Below are 13,567 nucleotides of genomic sequence, written 5' to 3'. Positions count from 1 at the left end.
TGTGTTTGGGACGTTACTCACAGTGTGTATATACACCGAAGATTCTGTCACTTGGATTACTCTGTTTTTGGGACAAGTCACCTCTCCTGTCACCTGCTCTGTTCCCCATTGTACTCTGAGCTAACCCACTCCCTCTCTCCCTCTCGGTCCCGTTTACCCACCTCGGAGATCTGCCGAGAGAAGTCTGCAGAGCGACTCTGATGTACCCACCTGCTTCCCCAGACTAACCATCCCGGGAGAAGCTGCAGAGCAGCAGCATTCTTTAATGCTTGTTTCCAAGGCCTTACCCTGTTTTCTCTGTCCCAGTATGCAGCTCCAGCCCTCGCCCTGTTCCAAGGCCTTACCCTGTTTTTCTCTAGTCCCTCTAGTCCTCCCTGTCCCCAGCCCGCCTCCGCGGGCCTCTGTCCCTATCTCCCCTCTCTAGTCCTCCTAGTCCTCCCTGTCCTGTCCTCCTAGTCCTCCCTTTCCTGCCTTGTCCCTTGCCCCGGCCCTGTTCCGTTAGCCTTTCCGTTAGCCTTCCCTTAGCCTTCCCTTAGCCTTCCCTTTAGCCAGCTCGCCTCCTAAAGGCACTGTGCCTTTCCCATTCTGTTTATCCAGTATTTTGTGTTCTCCCTTAAAGGGACAGTGCCGTTTTTTTCCTTGTGTTTCAATAAATGCCCAGTTCTTGGCTTACTCTCATACCTGTCTTGTGTTGTGCGATTGGGGTCGGTTACAAACCATAACAGTACGACCCGACCAATCGACGACCCCAGCCAGCACAGACGGTGTGGTTGAGTTTGCCTTTTTTTTTTGTTTGTTCCCTCTAGTTCCCCTGTTAGCTTCCCTGTTAGCCCTGTTAGCTTCCCTGTTAGCCCTGTTAGCTTCCCTGTTAGCCCTGTTGGCTTCCCTGCAGCTTGTTAGGCCTCTACTACCAGCATGGCCCCTGTCTGCTAGCTTTGCCCCGGCTGCTAGCACAGCCTCTATGTTAATGCAGCCCTTGCTGCTGGCATAGGCCCTGTAGCTAGCCATGCCCAGGCAGCTAACCCAGTCCCTCAGCAGGGCCCCTGTCTGCTAGCTTAGCCCCGGCTGCTAGCACAGCCTCTATGTTAATGCAGCCCTTGCTGCTGGCATAGGCCCTGTAGCTAGCCATGCCCAGGCAGCTAACCCAGTCCCTCTGCATGGCCCCAGTCTGCTAGCTTAGCCCCGGCTGTTAGCACAGCCTCTATGTTAGTGCAGCCCTTGCAGCTAGCATAGGCCCTGTAGCTAGCCATGCCCAGGCAGCTAACCCGGTCCCTCTGCTTGGCCTCCACCTTTTGTGTAGTTTTCCCACTGCTAGGACTGCCCTTTCAGCTAGCAAGGTCAGTTTTTTCCCACTGCTAGGACTGCCTTTTCAGCTAGCAAGGTCAGTTTTTTCCCACTGCTAGGACTGCCCTTTCAGCTAGCAAGGTCAGTTTTCCCACTGCTAGGACTGCCCTTTCAGCTAGCAAGGTCAGTTTTTCCCACTGCTAGGACTGCCTTTTCAGCTAGCAAGGTCAGAGTTTTTCCCACTGCTAGGACTGCCCTTTCAGCTAGCAAGGTCAGTTTTCCCACTGCTAGGACTGCCCTTTCAGCTAGCAAGGTCAGTTTCCTCCCTCTGCTAGAACTGCCGCTTCAGCTAGCAAGGTCAGTTTGCCCCACTGCTAGGACTGCCCCTTCAGCTAGCAAGGTCAGTTATCTCCCACTGCTAGGACTGCCCCTTCAGCTAGCAAGGTCAGTTATCTCCCACTGCTAGGACTGCCCCTTCAGCTAGCAATGTCAGTTTTTCTCCCACTGCTAGGACTGCCCCTTCAGCTAGCAAGGTCAGTTTGCTCCCACTGCTAGGACTGCCCCTTCAGCTAGCCAGGTCAGTTTTCTCTCACTGCTAGGACTGCCCCTTCAGCTAGCAAGGTCAGTTCCCCACAGCTAGGACTGTCCTTCCAGCTAGCTTGTTCTCTCATGCTGGTCCAGCCCTGTCTGCCAGCCTAGCTCCGGCAGCTAGCGCAGCCTCTATGTTAATGTAGCAGTACAGCTAGCATAGGCCCTGTTAGCTATCAGTGCCCTGGCAGCTACCCTTTCCCTCTGCTAGCCTAGCTCCGGCAGCTAGCGCAGCCTCTTTGTTAATGTAGCAGTACAGCTAGCATAGGCCCTGTAGCTATCTGTGCCCTGGCAGCTACCCTTCCCTCTGCTAGCCCCTTCCCGGTGCTCCTCTAGTTACCCCTCAGCTCCTCTGGTTACCCCTCAGCTCCTCTAGTTACCCCGTTGCTCCTCTAGTTACCCCTCAGCTCCTCTAGTTACCCCTCAGCTCCTCTGGTTACCCCTCAGCTCCTCCAGTTGCCCCTCAGCTACCATGGTTACCCCTCAGCTACCCTAGTTACCCCTCAGCTACCCTGTTCTTTTGCTAGCCCCACTTTTGTTTGTGGCTTCCCCTGCTGGCTTGGCCCAGTACCTTTTGTTTGTTGCCTTGTTTTGTTCCCCTACCACTCTGTCTGTATTTTAGGGTCGCCGGGTGGCTCCCGTGGAGGGGGGGGGGTACTGTGAGGTTTTGTCCATTGCTCACCTACTCGCTCTGTTCCTTTAAGCCTGTTGCTCACCTACTCGCTCTTTCCTTTAAGCCTACTGTTAATCAATTGCATTCTCCTCACCTCACTAGCCCCCACCCTCGCGTTCGTTACTCTCGTTTCTCTTCAGCAGCCACACCCTTGGACTACCTGTCATTATGTGTTTGATTGGTCTGGTGCCGAACACACACTTTTAGTTCAAGTATCAATTACCTTCACGCACCTGATGTTTATTCTAATTAGTTCCCCTGTGGGCTTTAAGTACCTCGCTCTTCCCCTCTGTCCCTTGTCGGGTCGTGCCGTATCATTCCGTATCATATTCTCTATCACCAAGACTCCTTCGGGAGGTCCTCTGTCTGTTTATGCTGTTTTCATCTCCGGCGTGAGATGCGCTCCAGCCTTCGCCTCCTGTCGCCGTTGCCTGAGGGAGACACTGGACTGCGCTCTCTAAACTTCCACGGGAGGTATCCCAGTGTTCCACTTCAGACCTCCGCGCAGCAGACGTCCTGACGCGCATCCAGACCTCCGCGCAGCAGACGCCCAGACGCGCATCCAGACCTCCGCGCAGCAGACGCGCTCTTCACTCCAGACGCGCATCGCTTCCTAATACTCTACGGGAGGATGCGTCTCTCCGAGCCGGCGCGCTCTTCCGCGCAGACGCGCTCTTCACTCCTGACGCGCATTCAGACGCACTCCAGATGCGTCCTCCGTACCGGCGCGTACTCCAAGCAGACGCGCACCACTCAGACCTTCGCACCAGATGCGCCCTCCGTACCGGCGCGTACTCCAAGCAGACGCGCACCACTCAGACCTCCGCGCCAGATGCGCCCTCCGTACCGGCGCGCACTCCAAGCAGTCGCGCACCACTCAGACCTCCGCGCCAGATGCGCCCTTCGTACCGGCGCGTACTCCAAGCAGTCGCGCACCACTCAGACCTCCGCTTGGACAACCCGTTTCCCCGTGGCGACGCGCTCGCCCCGTTTTGATCCAACTCTCTTTACGCACAGCGCCTGGGTGAGTTTTTATGACTGTCTTTTATCCTATTAGTTTTTCGTGTGTTTAAAGACACTGAAGAGATCCAGCTTTTTGTCAGACTGTCACTCACCCAGCGTCAGCTTTTTGGACTGTTCTTTGGGATAATATTTGGCCTTAACATCGCTCACTGTGTGTATACACACCGAAGATATTATCACTTGGATTTGTATTTGGGACTTCGCTCACAGTGTTTATTTGCACCGAAGATTCTATCACGTGGATTGTGTTTGGGACGTTACTCACAGTGTGTATATACACCGAAGATTCTGTCACTTGGATTACTCTGTTTTTGGGACAAGTCACCTCTCCTGTCACCTGCTCTGTTCCCCATTGTACTCTGAGCTAACCCACTCCCTCTCTCCCTCTCGGTCCCGTTTACCCACCTCGGAGATCTGCCGAGAGAAGTCTGCAGAGCGACTCTGATGTACCCACCTGCTTCCCCAGACTAACCATCCCGGGAGAAGCTGCAGAGCAGCAGCATTCTTTAATGCTTGTTTCCAAGGCCTTACCCTGTTTTCTCTGTCCCAGTATGCAGCTCCAGCCCTCGCCCTGTTCCAAGGCCTTACCCTGTTTTTCTCTAGTCCCTCTAGTCCTCCCTGTCCCCAGCCCGCCTCCGCGGGCCTCTGTCCCTATCTCCCCTCTCTAGTCCTCCTAGTCCTCCCTGTCCTGTCCTCCTAGTCCTCCCTTTCCTGCCTTGTCCCTTGCCCCGGCCCTGTTCCGTTAGCCTTTCCGTTAGCCTTCCCTTAGCCTTCCCTTAGCCTTCCCTTTAGCCAGCTCGCCTCCTAAAGGCACTGTGCCTTTCCCATTCTGTTTATCCAGTATTTTGTGTTCTCCCTTAAAGGGACAGTGCCGTTTTTTCCTTGTGTTTCAATAAATGCCCAGTTCTTGGCTTACTCTCATACCTGTCTTGTGTTGTGCGATTGGGGTCGGTTACAAACCATAACACTGCAATCTGTTAATAAAGTTTTCAATCAATCAATCAAAACATCGGTTTTGAAGTCACGGTTCGGTACGGGTTTTCGGTACAGTGGGGGAAAGTTTGGCTTTCCATGTTCCACTCAGGGGTGATGTAGTGTGCAGTAACTAATTGTACTTGTATGGCTGTCAACAAATATTCTATATTGAAATTAATAATAGAGTTTTGAATTCAATTCTGCACGCAAAAAAAAGTTCTGCACAGTCGTACTGAACCTTAGGTCCAGTACTGAAACGGTTCGGTACGGATACGTGTACCTTTACACCCCTAATATGTACAGTGATACAGGTATAAAGACACTATGGTAGTAAAGTAAGTCATATTGGCCAGCAGCGTAACTAGTAAGAGTAGCTAAGGGATATGTACACATATAGATATAGTATCCACAGAATGTAAAATGATTATAAATAAATATAAAAATATATATAAAAAGTTAAATATATTATACAAGATAATTTAATGTCTTGGTAAAGCAAATTTTCACATTATACATGTTAGAAAAGTGTTGCTGAAAAACATGTGAAAAGACTGTGAACTAAATAATAATGAATTATGGGAGTTTTTTGTGTTCAGGATTTTTAGAGCAGGCCTGAAATCATGGCAAGCTGATGCACTGGAGCCACCCAACACAGTATAAGAACTAGAGCAAATGAGCATGTTTGCAACCGTTGCTGGCAACCACGCCTGAGTTGATAAGTAGCTTAATTAACCCTTTCACTACCACACCGTCTAACCGTCTGTAGTGTGGTAGTGAAAGGGTTAACCTTCTGTAGTGTGGTAGTGAATTAAGCATTACATCACACGCAGGAGTGGTTTGTGACCAATAAACCATGCCTAGGGGTGGTCGTTAGGCCCGAGGCGCAGCCGAGGGTCGTTAGACCCCCCTAGGCATGGTTTATTGGTCACAAATCACGACTGCACGTGGTGTAAAGCTTTTATACAACTGCCAGATTCATCCAACCTTATTTCTATACAATAAACACACATTAATCGAAGATTTATTGAAAAAACCATCCGCCAGAAAAAGTAGTTCCCACAACTCCATGTGGAAGCAGCTTGAAGTGCATCCAACCAAACTAACACATCCAACTGTGTATTATTGGAATGATTGAGAGAAGTTGCCTCATGTGGAAGCAGCTTGAAGTGCATCCAACCAACTAACACATCCAACTGTGTATTATTGGAATGATTGATTGAAAATTTTATTACCAGATGCAGAATGGGTACAATACAGTACGGCTCAATACACACAATTGTTAAGGGAATGCAGACCTACTTTCCATAGAACTTCATTCTTAAATGCTTCTATATAAAGTAGGTAAAACAAATTAAAAGGTTTTCTTTGCCCTATAGGGAAAAAAACGTTTTCTTCGCCCTATTTTTTAATTTATTTCTTTTAGCCTAAACTTAACCAGTTGGAAACCAGGGGTACAGTAATAAAATTAGCAATCAACCAATCAATCAATTCAATAGACCATGCTCACTTAAAACAGCGCTGCTTCTCTCTCAGTCTGACTCCCCCGCTGTTGCAGACAGGAGTGTGTGTGTGTGTGTGTGTGCGTGTGTGTGTGTGTGTGTGTGTCACAGTGTGTGTGTGTGTGTGTGTGCGTGCGTGTGTGTGTGTATGTGTGTGTGTGTGTGTGTGTGTGTGTGTGTGTGTGTGTGTGTGTGTGTATGTGTGTGTGTGTGTTTGTGGGTACGCCAGCGTCGGACAGTGTGAGAGAGAACGCTGCAGTCAGTAGAAAGTAGGAAGGAAGAAATTTAAATCAATCAATTAATCTATCAATCAAACCGCGATTTTTCTTTTGTTCTAGATTGAGTCAAGACCCATCAATTACATCATCCAACATTGTTTAAAGGACTAACACATTCCCCTTGACAGAATCGCTTCATATTTAGTCGTTATGCTGCTTTCAACATAACCATTTGTTGTCCGCGATCTTGTTTTCTCCCGGAGTGAGCCGGGGAGGGTTATGTGATTCGGTTGTGGGCGGGTCCTGAGCCCAGGACCGTGGTTTGTTGCCAATAAAGACGTGTGAATGGCCAATCAGAATCGAGAAATTTGCATGCCGTTGTATAAAGGTGGGTAACCCTTTGTGTGTGGCAGTGAAAGGGTTAACCTTCTGTATTGTCGCAGTGAAAGGATTAACCCTTTGGTAGTGTGGTAGTGAAAGGGTTAAAAGTGTAGCAAAGCAAAGCTAATGTAATGTATTCATGTATGTGAATTGAAAATGCTAAAAGGATTAGTCCCATACTCGGGAAGGTAGCCTATAGTTAAATAAAAACACAGATTTGGGTGGTCTAACATTGTTCGCTAGGTAGTCAATTAGTCAAGCGTTCTAACAAAGTAGGGTCCATTTGATAGATTTTGTTAAACGTTTAAGCTAATGCTAACCATTTCATGTATGTGAGTGCATGGAAAATGCTAAAACAATTAGCGCCATACTCCAGGAGGTATAGTGATATGACCACACACCGCCACAATCCTGAGAAATTATCTGAACAGCCACAAGAGCTGTTTTTGAGCTGGGTTTTTATAATAATTATTAACATTACAAACTCAGAACACGTTTATTTTTTGCTTCACTCTGACTTTAAGTACAATCAACGAGACGGTGACTGATTATAATGGATGAACAGACACACACACACAAAGAGAGTCGCTGTGACTATCTCTCTCTCTCTCTCTCTCTGTCTCTCTCTGTCTCTCTCTTGCTCTCTCTCTCTCTCTCACTCTCTCTCTCTCTCTCTCTCTCTCCCTCCCTCCCTCCCTCCCTCCCTCCCTCCCTCCCTCCCTCTCTCTCTCTCCTACTCTCTCTGTGTGGAACAATCTAAAATTGGCCTCACTTGATGCATTAGGCCTGCTCGGCTAACTGTGGCAATGGAAAGACAATGAGAGCGATAACGGAACAAACATGATTAATGGTAGATTTCTAAATCGACATCTGAAAATTAAATAGTTGATATTCTCCCCTCTCACGCCCCGATGCATAACAAGGGCTTTCAAAGGTGACTGGCGCCTCAGAATCAATGCTAAGATATTCAATGAAATTCTCATTGATTTACCTTGTGCTGGCCAGGCAATGACATTCCAGAGAACAAACATAGCCTCTCAGTTCAGTTCACACAAAGGACCACGCTGGTTTACATCAATATAGTTCAAACTGAAGCAAGCAGCCATTGCTGGCAATAGGTTTGCATGGACCTGTGTGACCTGAAATTAGAATGATGCTGCAGGAGTTGGCGGATCAATACTGACAACAAGCCAGTATACAGTTCCTTTACTTAAGCAAAAGTAGAAATACACATATGAAATAGTACTCCATTCAAAACTCCACTTATAAGGTAAGAGAAGTATTTGACATTGAAAGTATAATTCTATTTGACAGGATTGTGGTTGGGACCATGCACTGTTCGATCCATTGATTTCTACAGGTTGTGTTCAAGTGGTATGTGGTCCAGCTGGCTCTGATTACACCATTTTAAAGTTGTCGGGGTTGAAAAAAAATTATAAATAGTGTAGTAAAAAAAATACACAGTTCCCTCAAAATGAAAACACCCAAAACACCAAAGTACCCCCAAAATTGTACTTAGGTACAGTGATTGAGTACAAAATACTTAGTTACTTTCCACCACTGCAACAGAGCCCTAGCCAAACACATTGGCAGCATCTCTCCTCCTCAGGGGGAACATATCCACACAGGGAGAGATGACACCTCAGTCCTGATCCCCCACCTGCCACAGCATGAGTAGGCACATTGCTCAGACACACCATGTGGCCATTGTTGTAACCACACTGATGCTCTTTTCTTCCTCCTTTCCTTTTTCCCCCCTTTTAAAAAAAATCTGAAATCACTTGAATTGAATCATAGAATCGTGAAATTAGGAAAACGGGCAGCAGTGGCTTGGGGGGGGGGGCTGGATTCAGGCGGATGCTTCATCCAAAAGAGCAACTGTTTGGACGGTAATAATGCTGAGTGTGTGTGTGTGTGGGGGGGGGGGGGGGGTTGGTTTCTATGGCTACCACCGTATAGGTACCATACTGCTGCAACTTTCATTGTCCATTGTTCATTGTATCGAAGTGTAAATAGAAGCAGTGACGCTGTAGCCCTCATAGCCCAGGACCTTCACAGAGGTCATCTCTGCCATACTATTCCCTTATACTGGAAAATGCTGAGGGGAGCCGGTCTGCTAACCCCCCCAAAAATTAAAACACTTAATTACATTCTTCGTAAAAAAAAGTAACTTACTATTATGTGACGATGAGCTCCTCTTTCAGGCTCGAAAAACTAATTAATTTTTTTGTACTAAAAAAAAGATTAGCTCCTCGTGAAATGAATGTTAGTGCTTCTCGTGGTTATGCTTGAGTAACTTTGGACCGTAATGGGAATCCTGAAAGGAAACGAGATGAAAGTGGAATTTAAATATTTCTGTTTCTTTACAGTGGTGAGCTCTGCCAGACAGCTTGGCTGGGTTTCCTAAAAACAGCTAAGCAGAAGGAGGATCTTTGTTAATTGATTTATAGCTGATGAAAGGTGATATTAATGCTAAGATGCATTAGGGAAACCAGATATCTTATATTTCAAAGGCAACAGCTCTGCCTGTTGAAAACTCAGAGCTGGGTGAACAATTTAGAGCTGCCCCCTCTTAGTCGATTAATCAACTGAAATCGGTCGCTTTGGTCCTAGACAACTGAGACTTTGTTATTAACTGAAAGATTATAAGAACATCTCTGGCAAGCACTATATGGAACACGCCAACATTTGGGGAAATTAGCTTACCGTCTTCTCCAGAGAGAGACAAGAAGATATACACCAGTTTCCTTTCTGTGTGTTCAGTAGAAAGCTATCTGGCTGCACGTTAGCCTAACTTAGCACAATGAATGGAAACGGACAGTGCCCGTTAGCCTAGGCATTGTTTAGTTTAGTTTAGTTTAGTTTAGTTTATTTATTTAGCACATTGTTTAAAAAAAAACAGTGCTAGGAGGGAACGAAGCCCAAAGGGCTTGTACAAAGTTCCACTCCCATCCCATTGTCCATAAACATATATGAACGAAATACATGTAAACATGGTCTAGAAAATGTACTCAAAACAAGATCAGAGACATAAGGCAGACACTCAGGAAGATTGACATGAGCCAATAACAAGACAATTTTTTTTTTTTAATACAAGGCAAAGGAGAGGAGAATAACATATGAACAGTATATAATGAAGAACAAGCAGCCATAGATGTAACACTGGAGTAACTTAATATGTTGATGATTTATGATGAAATTAAATGAGATTTTAATAGTTTTTTAAATATAGATAAGGAGGTTGTTGACCTCAATGATGCACTTAGAATGTTCCAGAGTTTAGGACCTCTAAAGCTAATGTTGAATTTATGGCTAGATGTCCGACAAAAAGGTAAGTGGAGTTTATTACTATGGTTTGTTGGATATGAGTGAATTTCTGATGAAAAAATTAAGAAACTATGGAAGATCTTGCCCATTGTTAATGAACTTGTATAAGGAGCATGTTTGAAAAGTATTTAGTTTGTCAATTGTTAGTAGGGAATATTTGCAGAACAGAGGTGCAGATGGTTCATATCTGGTAGAGTGATAAATCATCCTGAGGAACCTCTTCTGGATTAAGCCTAATTTGTTTAGATATGATACATGGATACGTTGCAGCCCAGACTATATTGCAGTAGGGTAAGGAAATAAAAAGCTATAACAAGGTTAGATGGGTAGGGCGGTCAGGTGGCGTAGCGGAGATTGTGCTCGTCACCAATGCAAGAGGCTGCGGTCTCGACTCCCGGAGAGTCAGCATTGCCTTGGCTTGGGCTGATCGCTATACTAACTCGTTTGGCTGAGTTAGGGGGAGGGAAGCCGTGGGTGGGTCCTGGGCGTTGTGGACAGCGACCCCTACAGTTCGGTCGGGGCGCCTGCACTGCGAGGGTAGGATCTGGAGAAAGGTAGTGTGACCTTCCACACGTTACACTCTCCCGGTGAGAATCTGCGCTCCCAGGCTGGCTGCCGGCTGGCTGCACATGTGTCGGAGGAAAGCATGTGACAGTCTCCGGCCTCCCGGACCAACAGTAAGGGGGGGGGGTGCGCAACAACCAGGAAGGGGGTTGGGAATTGGCATAACGACTAACAGTGGGATGGGAGAAAAAATCAGAAAAAGGAGGGGGAAAAAGATAAAAAAAAATAAATAAATAAAAAGTTAGATGGGCAGAGGGATGTATCATCATGGGGCAGACCTTTCTCAAAATTCCAAGCATCATCATTGACTTTTTGCAGACATTGTCAATGTGGTTATGCCAATTCAACCCTTCATGGGGCGGCTATGGCTCAGGGGTAGAGCGCGGTGTCCAATGATCGAAGGGTTGGTGGTTCGAATCCCGCTCAAGCCCATGTCCATCCCATTGCCGTTGTGTCCTTGGGCAAGACACTTAACCTACTTGCCTCGTATGAATGTGTATGCATGTGAATGAATGTTGGTGGTGGTCGGAGGGGCCGTAGGCGTTGATTATTCTCCACGCTTCCGTGAGTCTGCCTCAGGGCAGCTCTGGCTGCAATTGTAGCTTACCACCACCGGTATGACTGTGTATGAACGAATAATGGACTCTGTGAAGCGCTCTGAGTCAGAGAAGAGCGCTATATAAATCCAATCCATTATTATTATTATTATTATTATTCATTTATAGTAACTCCTAAACATTTTGTGAATGGCACTTGGAGAATTTCATTTTCATTCATTAATATTTTAGACTCTTCTTTATGGTAGTACTTACTTTACTAGTAATTGTCCAACGAACACCTCTCCACGAAGGCTAACCGGCACTGTCCGCTTCCATTAATTGTGCTAAGCTAGGCTAACGTGCAGCCAGATAGCTTTCTACTGAACGCACATAGAGAAAACTGACATTTATCTTCTTGTCTCTCTCTGGAGAAGACGATAAGATACGTTCCCAAAATATTGGAATGTTCCTTTAAAGAGGTAATTTGGCATTATGCATGTGGGAAACACAATTTTAAAGATTTGTTGATATTACATACAATTTTAAATCAAGTAATCGGTTGCTGACTAAATCTACGACTATTAGTCGACTGCATTTCTTTAGACAGGACAGCTCTAGAAACATGTTTGTCCTGTACCACTGAGCCTACAGACCATAAACCTAATGTTCCTGAAACTGACAACTCCCATAAATAGAGGCAGGATATAGCGATAACACATAATGGTTGAATGAGATCACAGGCACTCTTTCTGCTGGTGTATAAATCACTCCAGGAATACTTGGATTACAAAATGATGCAGAATTACGAAAAATACATTTAGCACGTTTGTGATGATGTTAGATCATTGCTCTCTCTCTCTCTCTCTGTCTCTCTCTCTCTCTCTCTCTCTCTCTCTCTCTCTCTCTCTCTCTCTCTCTCTCTCTCTCTCTCTCTCTCTCTCTCTCTCTCTCTGTCATGCACACACACACACACACACACACACACACACACACACACACACACACACACACACACACACACACACACACACACACACACACACACACACACACACACACACACAATGCAGATTTTGGGGGAGTCGAGGAGCTCAGCCCCACCCTGCCTGAAATGAAAATCGTGACCAATCCCTAGAATAAGGTTTCACCTCTCTACACTGTACACTGTACATTGGAATATTGACAAAGCCATACTTGGTCATTTACTGTACATTGCTGCCTGGTTTACCTGCACTGTGTCTCAATACTATTCCACTGGTCGATTCCCACCCACATGTTAACCCCACCTATCTGTCAAGGGGTCTGGATGTTCATGCGGGATATCTCTCTCTTCCCCAAAGGGAACTCATAATATAGTTAATTAAAAAGTGAATTGCTCTTTTTTGTATTTTTAGTATTAGTGGGTAACGGCCTAATTCTGCCCTGCATGCATTGTTTGTAGTTTTCCTCTGGACATAGGAGAATCTTACAGAACTCTGCATGCAGGGTCTCAAGGGGGTGTTTGTCCCATTGAGTAAAGTCTTGTTTTGTAAGTGGACCCCACACCTCATAGTGCCATAGAGTGCAATTGGTTCAATAACCCATTCAATTAATTTTAACCAAATTCGAATTGTTATTTCTGTTTGTGTATTTCTTTTTATGGCATAGAAAGCCTGGCGTGCTTTCCCTCTCAGCTCATTGACAGCTTCCTTAAAATATCCAGTTGAACTTAGCTTTAGTCCTAAATAGGTGTTGTGTGCAGTAGTGTTGTACCAACATATCTCACTCTCTCTCTCTCTCTCTCTCTCTCTCTCTCTCTCTCTCTCTCTCTCTCTCTCTCTCTCTCTCTCTCTCTCTCTCTCTCTCTCTCCCTCTCTCTCTCTCTCTCTAATCCCCCTGATGTGGGGAGGGACGGGGGGTGGAATGAGAATTGATGGCAATTGATCGCGTGTCACATTGACTTCAATGAATGTTAATATCAATATTGGGAACGCATCTGTCATGTATAGTTAAATATTTTCAATACTATTATAAATAGTATTATTATATCGTTAAATGATCCTCTTCTATTAAACATGTAATGTAGTTATATTGGTCCTCATCAGGAATACTTGTTTAGGCTGCCTGATGATTCACCACCACGGCGCTGTCCATGGTGCTGAACTTGTCTACTGGAATTACTTTCGTGGAACCTAGTGGGTGGTGTCATTATATTGAACAAACACAAATGTATTGCTTGATAGGAGGTCCATTTTCTAAATGTATTTGGTCTGTGTTTTGCACAGGAATGTTTCATTCTGATGAGGGACTGTGGCTGACTTAGTAGCCTGCCCATGATAGAAAAGCTGGAAATATAGGCTAATAATTTATCTCCTTTTTGTTTTTTCTCACTGCCCATTCTAATTTATTTTTCAAACGGCCATGTGACTCCATACACATGTAGTGTGTGGCTGTGTGGGTGCTTAGACATGCGCCCTCCCATTGGTTCAATCAATGAGCCAGACAGCACTGCTACTT

The sequence above is a fragment of the Notolepis coatsorum genome, assembly GCF_963971535.1.
Source record: "Notolepis coatsorum genome assembly, chromosome: 11".
In the NCBI taxonomy this organism is placed as follows: Eukaryota; Metazoa; Chordata; class Actinopteri; order Aulopiformes; family Paralepididae; genus Notolepis; species Notolepis coatsorum.
Note: the sequence above shows the minus strand (reverse complement) of the source record.